This window comes from Nyctereutes procyonoides, unplaced genomic scaffold, assembly GCF_905146905.1.
Source record: "Nyctereutes procyonoides isolate TBG_1078 unplaced genomic scaffold, NYPRO_anot_genome, whole genome shotgun sequence".
NCBI classification, from domain to species: domain Eukaryota; kingdom Metazoa; phylum Chordata; class Mammalia; order Carnivora; family Canidae; genus Nyctereutes; species Nyctereutes procyonoides.
In genome coordinates, this window is record NW_026575049.1 from 7403879 (window position 1) to 7410429 (window position 6551).

Consider the following 6551-nt stretch of genomic DNA (forward strand, 5'->3'; position numbering starts at 1 on the left):
CTCCTGTTTTCTTACCCCTCAGGGGGATCCCTGGCGGCGGCTCTGCCCCCAGACGCGGCCTGAACAGTTGCCTTGTGAGGTCTCTGTCTGTTGGGGTGAACCAAGAATCGGTGGCGGGAGGGCACCTGCGGGTTCCTGAGAAGGCCTCGCCCTGCGCCCTCCATTCCCGCCTTCAGGCCTCCCGTCCTTGATGCACAGCCACCTGGGTTCACCCTGTGTGTGTCCGCGTGAGTGTCCCTGGTGGTGGCAGGGGCGGCATGTGGTGGTCAGCAAGGTGCTGACATGGGGGGGTGACCTGGGCACCAGCTCCAGGCCGGCGTGTGTCCGGCTGCACGGCCCCGGAGGCGGGGCGTGGGGGGCAGGAGCAAGGCTGCGGCCCTGGGCAGGGGGAAAGCATTTCGGGTCCGTAGCTGCTTTATTGATGTATTTATAAAGATTTTTATTTATTATTTATTTGAGAGCGAGCCAGAGCATGAGCAGAGGGGGAGGGAGAAGCAGACCCCGACCCCCAGTGGGGAGCCCGATTCAGGGCTCGATCCCAGGACCCTGGGATCACCACCAGAGCTGAAGGCAGATGCTTAAGTGACTGTGCCACCCAGGTGTGCCCCCCAAAGCTGTTTTATTTATTTTATTTTTAAATTTATCTTTTAAAAGATTTTATTTATTCTTGAGAGACACAGAGAGAGGCAGAGACACAGGCAGAGGGAGAAGCAGGCTCCACGCAGGGAGCCCGATGCGGGACTCGATCCCGGGACCCCAGGATCACACCTTGGGCCGAAGGCAGGTGCTACACCGCTGAGCCACCGGGGCGTCCTCCAAAGCTGTTTTAGAAGTGGAAATATCAGGCTAGCAAGGACGGCTTGGTATAGGTCTCTGGTGAATTAGCCAAGGGAACCTAGTTTGGGAGTTGGGCCTGGGTTACTACCCAAGGACAGGGTGGGTTTTTTTGTTTGTTTGGTTTTTAGGAATTTTTATCTTTTAAAGGAGTTTGGTTAACTTCTTGCTCTAGGCTTTTTGCCGGAATTTGTCACCAGTTGGTAACTTGTTTAAATTTCCTTGTTTTGCAGAATCCTTGTGAATGGCAATCCTGTGCGTGCGTGTGAAGGGAAGGGGAAGGTCCCTTTACTGTGGCACGAATTCAAACCAAGTGTTGATGGTGTGCCGGGCATTAGTCTAAGAATCTTAATAACACGTATTCATTAATTTTCTCCCCCGTGAGGTAGGTGTGGTCAGCACCCCCACTTCACAGATGAGGAAGTGAGGTCCCACAGCCTGTGCCTGGCCACTTGTGCCCGGCTACCTGCCTGGTCCTGCCCCGCTGCTCCCCCATCCTGGCGGTCTGATCCAGTTTTCCAGTTCACCTGCCAATTAAAAGCCCAAACAAGCAGTTCATCTGGAAGCCAGCCTCTTGGTTGGTGCAGTGGGGATTTGGGGACATGAAAGGACAACCGTCCTCCCTCGTGGTTGTGCATTTAGCATCCTGTCCAAGGGATTACAGGTCACACGGTATTGAACCATCCATGTGTGTTTTCATTCCACAGGTTCTGTTGTGTGGGACGGGCCGACGGGGCAGGGAGCCAGGCCAGTGTGGGCCTCCCCCCCCCCCGGTGCACTCCGTACCCCGAAGCACTAGAAGCCTGGCTGGCGGGGTGCAGGGTTCCCACGGCACAGGGTTCCCACAGCGGAGGCGGGAGCTCCACTCCCCGGTGCAGGACGAGCCTCTCCAGAGGAGCACAGGAAACCAAGTACTCAGGGTCCTCAAAGTGCACACTTGTCTGGTGTGACTGACCACATGCCTAACTGGGTGTGCAGAAGAGCAGCCTTGTGCACAGATTAGGAGCGGGGTTGGGGACGGGGACAGGAGTGGGCTGCATTAAATCACTTCCAGGTGAAGCGTCATCGGTAGGGTTGTTTTGGTTTTGCTTGCGTTTTTTGGTTGGTGCCTTTTGGTTTCATTTTGGTTTGGGGCAGCCCTTGCCCTGGAGTTCTGCAAGGTGAGGGTGGCAGGGTGGAGGACAGACCCTTTTGATCTCAAATAGCAGTCTCCAAGGACACTTGTGACTCATGTGAGGCTCACGTAGGACTTGGCAGCAGCTGGACCCAGAAGCGCCTCTCTCCTTCCCCTCTTGGAAATGTGAATATTGGAATTTTTAAATGTTTATACACAAACAGCAGAGCGCTGGGGCTCTTTGTATACTTCAAAGGAAGTTGGGGTTTTTGGCTTTGCTTTTGGAAGGGCGTTACTGCAACCAGAGTAGTTCCTTTACATCTTTCTACGTGAGTCTTAGTTTTTTAATGCATCTGGGTCTTCGGTAGCGGGTGTCTGGGGGCCCCCCTTGTTTCTGGCAGCCTTTATTAGCAGGAGGGATTAATGAAATCCTGTGTAGTTCCTTCTCTGAAGTGGAGCCCCAGCTCCACTTTGCTCTCCTGCTCTCTGATTTTCTTCTCTCACACCCGCGCCTTTAGAGAGAGACAGAGAATGTCAAGCAGTGGACTCCCCGCTGAGCACAGAGCCTGATGCAGGGGTCAGTCCCGCCCCGCCCGCCGCCCCCCCCCATGACCTGAGCTGAAACCAAGAGTTGGAAGCTTAACTGACCGAGCCACCTGGGCACCCCGAGGGCTTTCTGGTTTTCAGGTGCAAGAAGATTTACTTAAATTTTAGGAACCCTGGAGGTACAAACTTGCATTCTTGAATTACTGCTGCTGCTGATCACAAGGCAACATCTTAGAACTCAAGTGGTTTGCACTGAGCCCAGTGGGTCTTCAGATCCTTTTCAGAAGGGCAGATGCCTCAAGTCTTGTCTTGCACGTGTCATCTCTCAAGGAAAATGGTCAGAGTTGGTGATTTTCAGGTGCAGTCGGGGTAGCATCTGACGCCTCCTCCGTGAAAGACGCTGGAGAACACCTGGTGACCGGGCCGCCCAGGTGTGGGCCTTCAGAGGAGTCCACCTGCCGTTGCCTTCCTGCAGATGGAGTTTGTGCCGGGAGGGGCGTGAGCGCCAAGGACGATGACCTGGAGGGGTGTGGTGCGGCCAGGAACACCGTTTCTGCTCCTGGGGGGCCCTGTGCCCACCACCCCCAGCTCACTGGTGCAGGTTAGTTCGTTTGTACCTAAGGCAGCGGAGGCACAGTCGGTCTCGGAGGGACATGCACTCGGAGGAAGCTGGCGCTTGGGAAGGGTGGCCTGGGACCTGTAGGAAGGGCTTTCAGGGCAAAATGAGCTTCCCGTGCCCTTCATGGACCGTCCCCACACCTCCCAGAGGCGCTGCTGTTAGTCGATTGTTCTGCGTCTCCCTCAGTGCTGGATCTGTGTCCCCAGCACGGGGTTCTGAGGATCTGCCGCCCTCACCAGTGCCCCAAACTGTTCGTACACTGACCACGGGCCTTCCGAGGGATCCAGAGGCTGGAGGGACACATCCGTGGGCACGGACATCCCTCTGGATGCTTTTTATAAAACCCCCCTTTCTTACTGCAGTTGACACAAGGTTAGGTTAGTTTCAGGTGCACAGCACAGTGAGCCCACAAGTCACACCTGCAGTGTCCCCCCCGGGTGCAGCTACCGTGTGTCCCCACAGAACACGGTTATTTATTTTTTTTAAGATCATTATGAGACACAGAGAGAGAGGCAGAGACATAGGCAGAGGGAGAGGCAGGCTCCCTGCGGGGAGCCCGATGTGGGACTCAATCCCGGGACCCGGGGTCATGGCCTGGGCCGCAGGCAGTTAGAATACCACACACTGCACCCCCTGCGGGCTCTTTGTCCCCAGACCTGTTTGTCCCCAGACCTGTTCATCCCCTACCTGGAAGCCCATGTCTCCCCTTCGCCTGTTTTGCACAAGCCACCTCCCCTGCCTCCTGCGGCCACCAGTTCTCTGTGTTTATGGGTCTCTTTTTGCTTTGTTTTTTTTTTTTTTTTTTTTTTTAGATTCCACATACACGTGAAATCACATGGCACCTGTTTCAACAAATTTTAAATTGAGGGTAGTGGGCTGGCTGCACACAGGCTCCGTGACCCCAGGCCCTTGGCCCTGGAGGGGAGCTGTATGCGCAGTACGGCCTGGTGGCTACCTGGGTCCTTGGCTGGTACAGGCTGTTGATCAACTGGAATTTTTTGAAAAAAAATTTTTTTAAAAAAGATTTTATTCATTTATTCATGAGAGGTGCAGAGAGGCAGAGACACAGGCAGAGGGAGAAGCAGGCTCCATGTAGGGAGCCCGAAGTGGGACTCGCTCCTGGGACCCCAGGGGTCACGCCCTGAGCCGAGGGCAGGCGCTAAACCGCTGAGCCACCCAGGGATCCCCCCCCCCTTTTTTGATCAGTGATATTCTTACATTCTTTGCCTTTCGTATGATTGGAATTACAGGGCGGTTTAGGCTTATCAAAATGAGAATTCTGATTATGGCTCCTTCCCTCCCTCAGTCCTCCTTCCCCTCTCTTCCCCCTTTTTTCCTTTCCCAGTCAACTGCTTGGAATTAATTATATTTGAAAAGTGAGTCAGTCTGGGGCACCTGGCTGGCTCACTCACCCAGCAGGACACGTGGGTCTTGCCCTTGGGATTGGAAGTCCAAGCCCACTGTTGGGTGTAAGAGCTTACATAACACAAAGAGAAAAAGGAGTCGATCTGACTTCCCATTGGGTTCTGCCACATCTATATCCTTTAACCACCTGTTATTTTTTTTGAACTTTTACTTTCTACTGCTTTGTTCTGTTCTTTGCAGAAAAAGAAATTAGAGCAGCACGCGGAGTGTTTTAACTTCTTTCATTTGCCATCTACCTATAGATCGCCCTGGAGATGTTGGGTACTGGGTGGATTATGGTGGGAAAGAACCTGACGGCCCCTTGCTTCACGGAAACCATGTGAGATACAAACTGGTGAGTGCGGTCATGGGGACGTACAGAGCCTTATGAGCACTTACGGGTGGGAGAGGCCTGCCTTCCGCAAGCGATTTAGAGCTGAGATCTTGAGGAGGAGTAGGCGTTGCCTAGCAGGTCCCACGCCGTAGGTGAACATGCTCGACACAGCGGGGACCGGTTTCTGAAGTCCGGCCTTGGGCAGCACGTGAGATGAGCATCACTCTTGCTGTTTTTCCTCCATTACGAGAAAGAGCTTTAGGGCTAATTGTGTCGAAGTTTAGGGTTCATCCTCTCTGTCAAGGGCAGAGGTGAAATTTACAGCGGCAGTTGCTTTGGAGCAAACCATTTTTCCCTTCCTGTAAAGCGGAGAGAGCGTCCCCTGTGTGCTCACCTCCCAGGGCTCATGTGGGGACAGTGATGAACGGGAAGGCACTCTGTCCACCGTAAAGCCCATCTCGCGTCGGGCCAATACCGCCCAAGGTCTGGTTCCAGCGCGGGGTTCGTGGCTGCCCCACCACCGGGCTCAGATGCTTACCTGTCGTGTGGCCACTAGAATGCGTCCAGAAGCGTCCCCGAGGAGAGCGAGAGCAGCGACCTCACCGCTCAGGGGGTTTCCCCGGACAGAAACCCTTTTTGTTTTCTAAACTCCCGCTTTGGACAGGCCGCAGCTAAAGCAAGACGGAGCAAAACACTGAGATTCCAGGGCGGTCGGGAGCCTGGGCTGTCCCCAGCCGCCGGCGCTGCCCGGCACCGCGTTCGAGCCGCGGGACCGGGACCGGGAGACCGGGGCCGGCCCCTCGCCCGAGGCCAGTGATGCCGGGACGCAGAGCACGGGCCGCGTGGGCGCCCCCGGGGCCTTCAGCCTGCTTTCTAGCGGGTGTGGGTGCGAGCACTGCCCCGGTGGGAGCCCCCGTGGGCCCCCCCGCCCCCCGCCCGACGGCTCCGGGCCTGCAGCCACTTGGCAGCTGTCCCGGCTGCGGGGCTCGGCCCGCACGCTCCTGCCTGGGAACAGGTGTCCTCTGCACCTGGCCGGGCTCGGGGCTCCGCGCGGGCCCCAGCCGTGCTCCCCAGGCACGCTCGGGACCCCCGCCTCCTCTGCCGGGGGAGCATCCACGAAGTCGCAGAGGCCCAAGGCCACCTGACGGGTGGTGGCGAGTCCCGGGTGTCCCGCTGACCGCTTGCCGCTCCCCTGATCTGGGACGGGCCTGGACGACGGGGCTGCGCAGCACTGTACCCCCCCACCCCCACCGGAGCCCGCCGGCCTGACATGTGCCGAGCCCGCAGGCGACCGTGGCAGCAGGAAGCAACAGCCGGGAGCCTCCCGTATGTGACACATGGTTCTCGCCCACCTCGGACACCAGGCGAGCCTCGGCCCTGGACAGCATGGCCCTCTCGGGCACCCTCAGCTGAGTAGTTTTTTTTTTTTTTTTTTTTTTTTAAGATTTTATTTATTCATGAGACACACACAGAGGCAGAGACACAGGCAGAGGGAGAAGCAGGCTCCCTGCGGGGACCCCGGGGTCACTCCCTGGGCCCAAGGCAGGTGCTAAACCACTGAGCCACCCAGGGATTCCTGGTCATGTGTTTTTTGATTGGAGAATTTAGTTCTTTTACTTTTTTTTAAGCAGGCTCCATGCTGGGTATAGGGGTTCAACATGGGTGTTGAACTCGAGATCCTGAGATCAAGACCTGAGTTG